Source organism: Balaenoptera borealis (genome assembly GCF_965194805.1).
Source record: "Balaenoptera borealis genome assembly, chromosome: 13".
Lineage (NCBI taxonomy): Eukaryota > Metazoa > Chordata > Mammalia > Artiodactyla > Balaenopteridae > Balaenoptera > Balaenoptera borealis.
Genome location: NC_138870.1, coordinates 23137727 through 23151607, shown reverse-complemented (window position 1 = coordinate 23151607; position 13881 = coordinate 23137727). Strand labels below are relative to the sequence as shown.

Below are 13881 nucleotides of genomic sequence, written 5' to 3'. Positions count from 1 at the left end.
TCCCAGTAGCTAGACTTCCCAGTCTTAGAGATTTCAGGCTGAGAAACTGGTGTTTCCACTTCGGACTGGTCACTTTTTTCTGCCGTTAGGTTTTAGGGCAGATGACTTAACATGCAGTGTCCCTGGACGGTGGCTTTGAGCCATGCCATTAATGGAGTGGTGTCTACCCCACAGGGGACGTGGACGTCACCAGAACTTCCCCAGTTTCTGTTATTTGTGCATCTCCCTTAATGGGTGAAAGAAGGGAGGTAGATTTAACTTAACCCCTTTAAGATCAATGTTAAGTGAAACTGAAGCATGGAAGAAAAAAATAGCCGTGACAGGTGCTTTTGTGCTGGGTTTGTAAATCATAAGCTGCCATTTGTTTCCCGGAGAGTTCTTAGTACAAGGTCAGTGTTTGGGCTTCCTGCAACATTTTGCAGATGGACTCTGCTGCACCTCACCCTTCCCCTCTGTAGACTCTCTAGGTGTGTTTAACCTGGTGGTTGATCAGGAAGGGCTTGGGGTCAAATCCCGGCTTCTCCGCTTGTGAACCTTATGACCCTGGGCAAGTTACATAATTGCATCTCAGTTTCCTCACTCATGGTTACTACCTCGTGGGATTGTGCTGAGGAAGAAGTGAGTTAACATAAAGTGCTTAGCACAGTACGTGGCACATGAGCACTTGTATTAAGTGTTAGCTATTGTAATTGTCACTACCTAGGTGACTGTGAGTGACAGTTACAGCCGTGGACAAAATAATAAAAAGGATTAGGAATAGAGTATAAAACCTAGTGAAATAAAAAGCCATGTTTTTGTAGTGTCTTATTCAGCAAAGGTATGTGTCTTGGTCACTACATACTTTAGCAGTTGCCGAGACTGTCCTGCTCATTTTGGAGATAGAGAAACCTAGGGGAAGAGAAATGAAGTGACTTACCTGTGAAGCAGAGGACATTAATGCCAAAAGCTGGAGCTATAACCCTGTCTCCAGACTCTCAGCCAAGTGTGTGTTTCTTTGGTTACACATTATCTTGAGAAAAAGAAGCTTTAATGTAGTGTATGTTTGTATAAAATATTTATTCGTATTCAACATTTCTTGCTGGTATTTTGGAAGGTGAGTTGCCTTAGAGTGTGTTTGTGCAGTATTATTTTTCTGTTGACAAACTGATTCTTGTTGAGGTTAATATGACAAGACCTCTGTGCAGCTCGATTCTAAGGTGAGGACGGGTCGTTGGAAATGCTGCCGCTGGTGAAGCTTGGTGCTCTGATTAGATATTCTTTTTCTTTAACTCATGGCACTACGTTTGCCTGAGAATTTTAGTAGTTACAAAGCTGGCAGGAGCCTATGTTCATGCCACATGAAATGTTATCTAGGCAAAGTAGCATCACCTACTTTGTTAGCTTAGATGACAACTGGTAGATATTTTACTTTACAAGTTTGTTTTAGGACCATGAAATCAAAGCAGCATTATAGTTTTTCATTATACTTTTGTAGGCTCATTATTTATACACCTTTTCTATCAGAGTACATACTTCAAGTTGAATTTCCTTGCTCTTCTACAGTTGGAGGTCAGTTGTCCAAGGTCTGTTGCTAATCATGACCTTGTTCATATCATTTATTCTCTTTTCCTGTCAGCATGTCTTTGTGGAGAGTAAGAGAAAGAGTATTTGATGCCCCTGCCCCTGGGGTATTATAAAAGTGAATGAAAGAGACAGAAAGGAAAGAGCCCATTTTTTTTAGAGAGTTGCTAGGAAAATCCACATTATGCTTATATTTTTGTGGGCCTTAGATTTCTTCAAAGGTGTGTGAATTGTTAAAGTGAATCAGAGAGCTCCAGTGGAGACACTGGCATTGTATCTATTTAGCCAGCATAGTTTGTTCCACTGTAATATTAAAAACTCAACGGAAGAGCTAAAAATGAGGCTGAAAGTTTCTGATTTCGATCTTTGCTCTTTATCTATTTGACGCTTTTGGTTGCATGATGGTTTTTCAAATTCACCTTAGGAGGTCGTTAGTGAGAATGGAGTTTACAGCATTACAGGTAATTCATACATATTTATTTGTCTGCAGATAAATTTTGTCTGATTTTAGTATCTCGTGTGTAAATTTGTTTGGGTGGATACGCATTGTTATTATGGGCTTTTGGGAATTTTTGTAATAAGGTCATGAATTTTTCACCTGAAAAAAATCACAGTTTCACTCTATTAGAGTTTAGTAAGCCCTTTTAGAGGCCCTTCCAACTGGAAATGTAGGAAGATTTTTGTAGGCTCTGTGACCTAGCTTTTAAGTTTGATATCTCAGTCTGAGGAATTAGACTGCTCCGGTTGCAAAGACTTGCATTTCCCTTTTTTCCCCAGTTATCCTTTAACCAGGATTTACCTGATGTTTCTGAACCCTGAGTTATTGCTAAATGAGGTAGAGTATTGTTCTCCCAGCTTGTATTGGTGCAAAAGGGGCCTGATTTATGTTTTCTAACTTAATTTTTCATCTAAAGATCGATTTAGGAAACACTTACCTTGACTTAAGGAAAACTACTTTAAATCCTGTTGGATGAAGATATGGTGAATATATTTCAAATAAACAATTTTTTTTTGTACTGTACATTTTAGGGTTATGGTTTTTATTTTTCTTTTAAAAGAGAAGGGAGGACTTTTGGGATATGTTGTACAATTTCAGATGCGGTGTTGCTTTTGTTTTTGCTTTTTATATTTTTATTTTTAAATTGAAGTATAGTTGATTTACAATGTTACATTAATTTCTGCTATACAGTGAAGTGATTCAGTTATACATATATATACATTCTTTTTTTTATATTCTTTTCCATTGTGGTTTATCACAGGATATTGAATATAGTTCCTTGTGCTATACAGTAGGACCTTGTTGTTTATCCATTCTATGTATAAAAGCTTACATCTGATCACCCCAACCTCCCACTCCATCCCTTCCCCTTGGCAACCACAAATCTGTTCTCTATGTCTGTGAGTCTGTTTCTGTTCATTTCTGTCATATTTTAGATTCCACTTATAAGTGATATCATATGGTATTTGTCTTTCTCTTTCTCATTTACTTTACTTAGTATGATAATCTCTAGTTGCATCCATGTTGTTACAAATGGCATTATTTCATTCTTTTTTTATGGCTGAGTAGTATTCCATTGTATATATGTACCACATCTTCTTTATCCATTCATCTATCGATGGACATATAGGTTGTTTCCATGTCTTGGCTATTGTGAAGAATGCTGCTATGAACATAGGGGTGCATGTATCTTTTTGAACTAGAGTTTTGTCTGGCTATATGCCCAGGAGTAGGATTGCTGGGTCATATGGTAATTCTATTTTTTAGTTTTTTAAGGAACCTCCATACTGTTCTCCATAGCGGCTGCACCAACTTACATTCCCACCAACAGTGCAGGAGGGTTCCCTTTGCTCCACACCCTCTCCAGCATTTGTTGTTTGTAGACTTTTTAATGATGGCCATTCTGACTGGTGTGAGGTGCTACCTCATTGTAGTTTTGATTTGTATCAAATGCAGTGTTAATTGTCCCTTCCCCATTCCTCCATTTCTTTATACTGAGATTTGCTTCCCTGGTCATTGACACTTCTGACACTTCATATTTTGGGTATATCAACTTGACCAATGGTCAGGTACCACACAGTGGGAGTGAGCATGGCAGAATTCCCAGGACGGGTGGGACAGTAGAATCAATAAAAAGTATACAGTTGTTTCATTGTCTGTTCTCCATGTGCTTGAGAGGTTAGTGAATGACAAGTGTGCACGTGTGTGTGTGTGTGTTTATGCACATGTGTATACATATGTTTAAGTGATTGTTGTCTTTGACTTGAGGCTTCTTTTGGGGATCTACTAAGAATCAGCACCCACTAATTAAGGTCTGAGAAAACACTCAGGTGACCACCCATTGGTGCAGTGACTGCCAAGTATCATGATAGTTTTTTACCAGAGTGGGAAAAGATCAGAGCCCTTATTTTTAATTACTGCTTGATTTTGGCCAATTCAATGAGCTTTTTAATTCCTTTGTTTCCATGTTCAACAATAGACATCAGGTAGGGGGATGGTGGGTCACACAGTTTATAATTCTGACTTAATTCCTTAGATGGATGAATAAGACTTATGTTTTATTTTTACCAATTATAGTCCTTTGAATTTCCCTTCCTGATCTTTTTTCTGCTTAAAGTTTTAATGTTTAAATGGTTGCAGATTTGATTTATTATTATTTTTCTTATTTAATTTTTCTATTCTTACCATGGTTTGAAAAATCTTTCCCTTAATAGGACTGTTTGATCAGTAGAGAGTCATAGATGAAGCAAGGAACGGTTATAACCAGTTTTTATATTTGCATAATTTGTAATTTATCTTTAGCCTCTTCTAAACAGAACCCCTCCAAGTAACAGCATTATTTTCTGCTATAACTAGGTATATGAACTTAGCTTTGTTTTGGCTAGGGCATATGTTACTGTGATAAATGTGTCTAAAAATCCATTGGATACTTGCATGTGTGTTTCGTGGGGAGGAAGAAGACAGTATAATCTTGAATATTGAGTTGTTCTGGAAAGTCTAAGTGTTAGTAGTGTCATGTTATGGAACTTTAAATCAGCTGGAGTACAAAGACAGTTTCTGAAGTGGTGAACATAAAGTCTATTTTAAGCTGAAAGGTCCACCATTTCTTAAACTTAAGTCATTCCATAAACAACACTGCAGCTTTTAGACTCTCTCCAGTGGAGAGCTCAGTCAGGTAAACAACCATCCTTCCTTAAGTACCCCTGATCCTTGGCTTTGATAGAAAGAGAATTCAGAAGCAAATGCTTGGCCTCATTCTAGATTTAACAGAGCTTTTTTGCTTAAAAAACTTTTTTTTTGCGTAGGTAGCACTTTTCACAGTCATGTTATCCCTTTGGAATTGTTCTTGTATAGATAGCGTGTATACAACTTACAGAATATAGACAGATTACTTTAAAACTTTAAAGTTAAATTCAAACTTTAAAACTTAAATTCAAGGCACAAGGTGTATCTTCATATATGAATACAAAGGAGGTAACAGTGGACTTCTATGACAAATTTCTAGCATAACAATAGATTGAATTTTACTCCTTTTTTTACATCAGAGCTTGGTAATAGATCACCAGATTATAATCAGAGAAGTGAAACTTTAATGGTCATTCATTCATTTATTTAATGAGTAAAATTGTGCCTTTCAAATGCATAGTGGTTATCTTTCTACTCTCATGCAGATTTAGATGGGTACGTTTTTAATATATGCTTTTAGAAAACCATAATTCTAATTTAATAATATAGAAAATAAGATTCATGGAGAATAGTGAAAGAGAATACAGCAGCTTGTTTATTAACAGTGGTGACACTGCGTGGTGAATGGGTGCATGATTTTTATTTTCATGTCTCCTATATATATCCCAGATTCTATATATGTTTCTTTAGTTAGACATCTATTGCTATTATAGTCAGGAAAGTTAACTAAATGAAAGTGATGTTTTGAAGGATTCTTCAATTTCTTATTACTGTTCATCAACAAAGTTTATTTTAAAAAGCATGAATAAAGCATTTTCCTGGTCATGGTCAGTGGAAGAAAACCACAGACAAGGAGGCTGCATGTTGCTGAAATCGATGGTCATATGTTTACCATAAAAATTTTTTGTTCCTAGTTATTTATTGTTGGTATTTTAAAATGTATTATGGAAAAATGTTTGGCCAGTAATGCTGAGCCTTTATGAATGGTTGGTTTAACTTGTGCAGTAAATATATAGTTTATTTTATTTTAGAAGTCTGTTTACACATATAAGAAGTATGCCCTTCAGCATGGCTGACTTGTTCATTTTAATAATCTTAGTACCCATTATGGAACTTTTATTGTCTGTCAACTTCTATAGGCATTATTTTGTGAGGGATCTATGTGTGTGTGTGTGTGTGTGTGTGTGTGTGTGTGTGATTGAAATCATTCAATTAAGTGTTTCTATTGAATATCTTTGAAATGGATGGATTAGCCCTCTCAAAATTCAAATCAATGATTGGTTAATGATGCTATTTTATAGTTTATTCTGACACAAACCTATAGAACTCCAACCCTGAATTAAGAATAAATTATCAGTTTATTCAGAAAAAAATTTAATCATAAAATTGAAAATGTGTCCGCATCATGAATCCAGTCTATGGACCTTTCCTGGTGATGTGGTTTATGCTGGAGGGTGCTGCAGACTGAATCATTGGTTCACCTGATGCATATTTAACGAGCCCTGACTATGTGTTAGGGATACAGTATGAAGAGATGCCAGATATTGTGCTATTTTAAATTATTATCTCAAAAACTCAAACTTCCTTTGAGAATTTGTGGTATGACACTTGACTAGGATCTATGGGAAACTAAAGACATTTGATAGTTTTGCTCTCACAGTTGTAAATGCCACAAGATCAGGAACTGACTCTGACTTTATAATCCTTGTATGCTCAGCACCTCACACAATTCCTGGTAAATGGTAGGCATTTAATAAATATTTGTGAAATCAATGTAGTCATTATTTAGTAATGGAGACAAGACTGGTATTGAATAACCACAACATAAAGCAATTCTTTTCAAATAAAGATGATTAAAAACAGTATTCATAGGGAAACAGAAGAGGATTCTTTCTCTGGCTGGTATGACCTGAGGAGGACTTCAAGGAGGAGGTGATATGTATCTGAACTTTGGAGGATCATTAAGATGGATATTTATCTCAAGTCTATATCCATAATTTGATCATATATTCTTGGTACTTTTTTCTTTTATTAAAAAAATTGGTGAAGTTTTATTGTTCGTTTTAGTAGCTCCAAAAAAGGAAGCAAATAATTTGATATTATTGAGATATGCAAAGATAGAAGAAATAATCAAAAAACATATTTTATGCTTATTTATCAAATGTGAGAGCTTTAAGTTTGATTCAGTCCCTCTGAGTTTATTTGGACTGCCTTCAGTCCTTGTCATGTGTGCTGAGTTTACTGAGACCAGAGATAAAGAGGGCAGGATATAAAGCCCAGAAACTTGGCAATTTTTTGGGGGAATTTTACAGTGTTTCCAGCTCCTTTGCATATTCTATTTTCACTCCTTTCCCCCTTATTTTTCCTTAGCCCCAGTGTTTCGTAGTTTTTCTTCATTAATCATGAACTTCAATAGTCTTCTAGATGCCTGGAAGCTTTGGCATTAAGGACAACTTTCCATCTGTAATAAAATAGTTCTAAATTTTTTTGTCTCATAGTGCCTGTGACTATTCAACACACACACACTCTCTCTCTCTCTCTCTCTCTCTCCCCCACTTGGCATAGAATACCCTTCTGGTATGTGTGGAGTACACCATGCCCTCATTTCCTTTTGGTATTTAACAAGTGATAGAGGCCATAGATAGAGTCCCATGAATGCCGGGAAAGACTTAGGAAGTAAAACAAAGCATAATCTATATTCGTATCTAAATTCTTAGAATTCAAGCATGTGTTACTGAGGTTCTATCTGTTAAAGTGTTTGAGTCATTGTTAAAGTGTCATCATAAAAATCTCTGTGAAAATTACGAAATGCTGGACTTTTATATGTTGGTTATCCAAAAAAATTCCTCAGTGGAGTCTTAGAAAAAACTTTTAGGTTTTTAATTAATTCCTAGATATCTAGCTCTCCAAGACCTTGTGGTAATGACTGATTATGAAATAGATATCATCAGCCACTATGGAGAACAGTATGGAGGTTCCTTAAAAAACTAAAAATAGATTTACCATATGATCCAGCAATCCCACTACTGGGCGTATACCCAGAGAAAACCATAATTCAAAAAGACACATGCACCCCAATGTTCATTGCAGCACTATTTACAATAGCCAGGTCATGGAAGCAACCTAAATGTCCATCAAGAGATGAATGGATAAAGAAGTTGTGGTACATATATACAATGGAATATTACTCAGCCATAAAAAGGAACGAAATTGAGTCATTTGTTGAGATGTGGATGGATCTAGAGACTGTCATACAGAGTGAAGTAAGTCAGAAAGAGAAAAACAAATATCGTATATTAACACATGTATGTGGAACCTAGAAAAATGGTACAGATGAGCCAGTTTGCAGGGCAGAAGTTGAGACACAGATGTGGAGAACAGACATATGGACACCAAGGGGGGAAAACTGTGGTGGGGTGGGGATGGTGGTGTGCTGAATTGGGCGATTGGGATTGACATGTATACACTGATTTGTATAAAATTGATGACTAATAAGAACCTGCAGTATAAAAAAACAAACAAAACAACTAATACTAAACTTTCATTGGGTTATCTGTATGGAAGTATGTTAATATAAATGTTTCAGACATTACGTGAAATTTCTAAAAATCGTATATGTTCTGGTATAATGTTATAAGTCATAATTCTGGTTATTACTTTAAAATGTATATCTCAGAAAAAACTAAATTTCCTTGTCAATTGCACTATTATGAACTTTCATCAAATCTTTAAAAAAAAAAAAAAAAGAAATAGATATCATAATATCCAGCTCTCCAAGACCTTGAGGTAATGACTGATTATGTAATAGCCACTAGGAGCAGACACTACTGCTGTCCGTATATCTCCTGTTTAGAGAGGATTCTGCAAATTGTGTAAGGAATTTATGGATCAGCAGGCTAAATATAAGAGCTCAAACAAACAAACAAAAACCCAGCAAAAAGAAACTGGGTTAAGAAATTCTTGATTAACTTTCTAGCGGCAAATAGAAGTAATATTTGTAAAAATTTCAGAGAATAAAGTGCTCTCCAACTCACATTTAGTTAAATTATTTGCAAGCCTCATATTGAATTGTCTTGGAACTCTTGAAAAACAATCTATAGGTATCCCTTGCTATCCCAGTTCTTACTGTGTTGTCACAAAAGCACCAGAGATTTGGAAAGCAAAGGACATTTGCATATCCCTTTGCCCATATGGATAAAGCTTAAGAGTTGAATATTAGAACTAAGGTTCCATTGTTTGTAAGGAACAGAAACCATCTTTGGCCAGCTTAATTAATAAATTTCCTTAAAGAAGGAAATTTATTAGTATAAAGATACTGGAGGAGCTCCAAGAAATTGAATGATGAGCTCAACAACTGAGCATTAAGAAAGGCAGAGAAACCCAGTGCTGCTGTGGGCATCTCAGTAGCAGAACCTTCTCTCTGTGTCCTGCCATTTACATGACTAGGATACAGCAATTCCTATACTCTGTATCTCTCTTCTTTTTTTCTTTTTTCATTTTTTAAATTTATTTATTTATTTATTTATTTATTTATTTATTTATTTATTTATTTATTTATTTATTTCTGGCTGCGTTGGGTCTTCGTTTCTGTGTGAGGGCTTTCTCCAGTTGCGGTGAGCGGGGACCACTCTTCATCGCGGTGCGCGGGCCTCTCACTGTCGTGGCCTCTCGTTGCGGAGCACAAGCTCCAGACACGCAGGCTCAGTAGTTGTGGTTCACGGGCTCTAGAGCACAGGCTCAGTAGCTGTGGCTCATGGGCCTAGCTGCTCCACGGCATGTGGGATCTTCCCAGACCAGGGCTCGAACCCGTGTCCCCTGCCTTGGCAGGCAGATTCTCAACCACTGCGCCACCAGGGAAGCCCAGTATCTCTCTTCTTAACATTGAAAATATAGAGTGATAGAATTTGGCCCCTCTTGGATTATTCACTTATGTCCATAAAAGAAAGTCGCGAGGCCAGATCTGACTACCAGGGAGATCACTGTGAGCAGGGCTGCGAGTTTTGCCTGCTTGTGGGTCATGGTGGTAGGGCAGAAGGAAAGCACAGAGGACCTGGGCATGAGCTGAGGTGTTACCACTTAGTAGGTAATTTAATAGTAACTTCTTAGCACCTTTTAAAATAAATTATGGTGATATACATAACATAAACTGTACCATCTTATTCATTTTTAAGTGTAAAATTCAGTGACGTTAAGTGCACTCACAATATTGGGCAACCATCACCAATACCCATTTTCAAAACTTTTCCATCATCCCAAACCAGAAACTCTTTATCCTTTTGACAATAACTCCCCATCGTCTCCCCCACCATCTGCCGTAATCCCTAGTCTAGTTTCTGTCTATGAATTTACCTATTCTAGGGGCCTCGTATACGTGGAATCATACAATATTGATCCTTTTGTGTCTGGCTTATTTTACTAAGCATAATGTTTCCAAGGATCATCCACATTGTAACATGTGTCAGTACTCCATTCCTTTTTATTGCTGAATAATACCCCATTGTAAGGATACAGCACATTGTGTTTCATCACAATTCATCAGTTGATTATCATTTGTGTTGTTTCTATTTTTTGACTATTATGAATAATGCTGTGATGAATATTTGTGTGCAAGGTTCTATGTGGACATATGTTCTTAATTCCTTTGGGAATATACCTAAGCAGGGGAATTGCTGGGTCATATAGTAACGTATTTAACATTTTGCCTCAGCCTTTCCTGTGCTCCTTACCCTGCTTTACCTCTTTTTACATACCGTCTTATTACATACAGTATAATTTACCATTTATTGTGTTCATTGTTTATCATCTATCTACCCTGGTAGAACGTAAGCTCTTTGAAGGCAGAGGTCTTTTGTTTTGTCACTGAGCATCTCAAGTGCTTGACTCCATAAATATTTATTGAATGAATATTTGTTGAATTAAGATATGCATATTCCCAAATCTTTAAGTAGCTGTTAATATCAGTCCCTTTCTGGAAAAAAGTCAATGTAATTGTAAAGTCAGTGTAATTGTTCTTATTAAATATTTTGAGAATTCATATGGGTAATTCTTTGAAAATGGATGAAGGTCGTCACTGGATTTATAGTGCCATTAAATCTTGCTATAATAGGTACTTTTATAATCTCTTGGGTCATATCTCTGCACCTACCTAGTCCAACATGTGATAAAACTTACAGCCTGGAAAAAGTAATGTATATAGCCTTATTTAATGATTTGTATGTTATAGGCACATTAAAGTTAATATTTATGAAAGTTCAGTTTTGTTTTTAATGTGTGCAAAGAGTTGAATTTGTAAGCGTTTTGTGAGACCATTTCTTAATTTCGATCAGCCCTTTCTCTTAGTGGATAATATATAATACATCCAGGGAAATATTTTATACTTTAACAGCTATCAGCAGAAAAGTTTAGTTGGAAATAATTTGCTAATTTGAAATCAGAAAGTAGTTGGGGAATTTATAGAACTTTAGAAAAATAGAAGAGGGCATACAACAACTTGTAATTTTTTTTTTAAAGTTTTTAATCATTTATTTATTTATTTATTTTTGGCTGTATTGGGTCTTCGTTTCTGTGCGAGGGCTTTCTCCAGTTGCTGCGAGCTGGGGCCACTCTTCATCGCGGTGCGCGAGCCTCTCACTGTCGCGGCCTCTCTTGTTGCGGAGCACAGGCTCCAGACGCGCAGGGGCCTAGTTGCTCCGCGGCATGTGGGACCTTCCCGGGCCAGGGCTCGAACCCGTGTCCCCTGCACTGGCAGGCAGATTCTCAACCACTGCGCCACCAGGGAAGCCCCAACAACTTGCAATTTTTATTTTTGAAATTTAGGAGTAAGTGTCTGGAAAGGGATAGGCATTTAAATACAGGTTGAGGAGAACAAATGAACGGTATTTTTGTTTTTCATTACTTTATATTCTTTCTATTGACTAAGTCTGTTTTAATGTGCTTTGCCTCAGTCTTATTCTAAAAGACATGTTTGGCCATTCTCTTTAAGAACTTGAAATTCTCTGGTGGTGTACTCTTATTCTTGGAATCCTCACTAGTAGCAATGTACAAATGAGAGCTTCTCTGAGAGCATATTTGCATATAGGACAAAGAAATAAAGTGAAAAATATAGATATGTAAAAATTACAAAATAATTTAAAAAAGCAAAACAAGGTCGTTCTATTCCCTCTAGTTCTAACATCCACTATGATAGATGTTTAAAAATATAATATCTTTAGAAAATAATTTTGAGATGAAAGATGCAAAATGTTATCAGAGTTTTGCTTCATTTCTATAACATCCAGATTAATCCTTTTGAAGTGTATCATATCAAGTAAAGACAGTGACTTAAAAAAATCTCACCCAAATCACCAAACACAGTTACGTTAGGAATCCAAAGTAAGTTAATGATTTAAGGACTAGTTACTTGTGTTTGGCTAAAGTGTTCAAGGTCATTGCTAGTATTAGGGACATAACTACTTAAAACATTTGCATTTCAAGTAGATTTTTGGTTTCAGCCATGTTTTCAAAGAGGGTAATTTCAGTCTTCGTTTGTTAAAATAGGCAGGGAAGGTAAAGGACGGAATTTTGTTGTATTGAGGACTCTACTTGTGGCTAGGAATGGTAAATACTATGACATTTTAAATCAAATCAAGACTCGTTGATGAAAGTGTTAGTTATCTAAAACTTTACTAAATTAATCCATTGCTAGGATTAATAACAAATGATAAAGGGACTTTATTTACCTTTCTTCCCTATTTACCTGGCAGGACATGATTTAGTAATTGAGTTCCAATTCTAAATCCATGTCAAGAATGAGCCTCCTTTCCTGGTAAGTACAAATGAAGTCATTGTATCTGTCAGGGTGAAACCAAGTACTCATTTCTGAAGTCTTGGCTGCTAAAGAATCTCTCAGAACTGGCTCTTAAAAATTATCAAATTGCAAGTAGAAAAACACTTTGTTAATTACTGGAGAATCTGAATAAAGAATTGTTTAAGTAAACTGACATGTACAAGTTTTGAGAGGCAGTAATTACTTTGGCAACAAGATATCCATAAATTTATACCGTTAACATTTTCTAAAGAGTAGATCAACATTTGTATTGCACATTTTTTTTCAAAATAGAAGTTATAATAAACTCAAAGAATTAATATCAACTGAATCATTTAGTTTGAACTGTATTTAATTTAGCAAAAAATACATATTAATTTTTATTTCTGTATCAGAGATTGCTAGTTATTCCCCCAAATTAATTTTTCCCTCTTCCATACTGATAGAAGTACTTGAGTTTGTGGATGCTGGGAATAAAGACCACGTTCCCTAGCCTCCCTTGTAGCCAGGTGTGGCCTCAGACTATAATTTGTGGTTAGGTTCTTAAAGGAGAGGTTTACTCTCCTCCTTCCTTTCCTCCCTAGCCAATCCCCATTCAGCTATTTGTAATGTGGCAGGGAAGAAGCCACCTTGAACCATGCGGATGAGGCCAGTACTTCAGGAATAATAGAATATCAAGAAATGAACCTGTTCTCTGGACAACCTCAAATCCTGGCTCTACTGTATTCGAACAGAAGGTGAAACTAGATGGGCACACAAGGACCAGATCATGTATTCCCTATTAGGCAGTGTGAGGCCATTGATGGATTGTTAAGTGGAAGAATGAAATAATCAGGTTTTGTTCTAGGAAGATCAGACGGTGGTAAAGAGAAATAGAAGAAGGCTGCAAATGGCAGGCATGGGAGGAATCAGGTGATACATGAAGGCAGCCTGAATCCAGCAGCTGGAGTTGGGAATGAAGAGTAGCTTGTCATCAGAATCACTGAAGGGGCAGTATCTTTGTTTAGTGTTTGCCTTTAGACCCCAAAAGATTTATGAATTAAAATATTCATTGTTGCTTTATTACTTTAAAAAATGGAACATATAGACTTGAAAGAAGTTTCCCCTTCATTTGCTTACAGTTGGTTAGAATGTCATTAAGCCCAGTATGACTTCAGGCTTTCCGTGGTTCTGGGAAGAGATACAAGCCTTGTCTTGTACCATATTTCCATCCTGTGGCTCTGTTTCAGGCATAAGGCCTTTCCCCCCCCCCCCTTTTTAGTTGCACAAACATTCTGAGCTGCCTCTTACCATAGGGCCTTTTCACATGTTTGTTTCCTCTGTCGATTGGTTT

General features: G+C 36.5%; 1 protein-coding gene across 4 annotated transcripts in view; it reads left to right on the top strand.

The window, feature by feature from the left end:
• Positions 1–13881, top strand: part of ITPR2 (inositol 1,4,5-trisphosphate receptor type 2) — a 519313-nt gene that overhangs the window by 1030 nt on the left and 504402 nt on the right. The gene's annotated exons all lie outside the window — the stretch shown is intronic.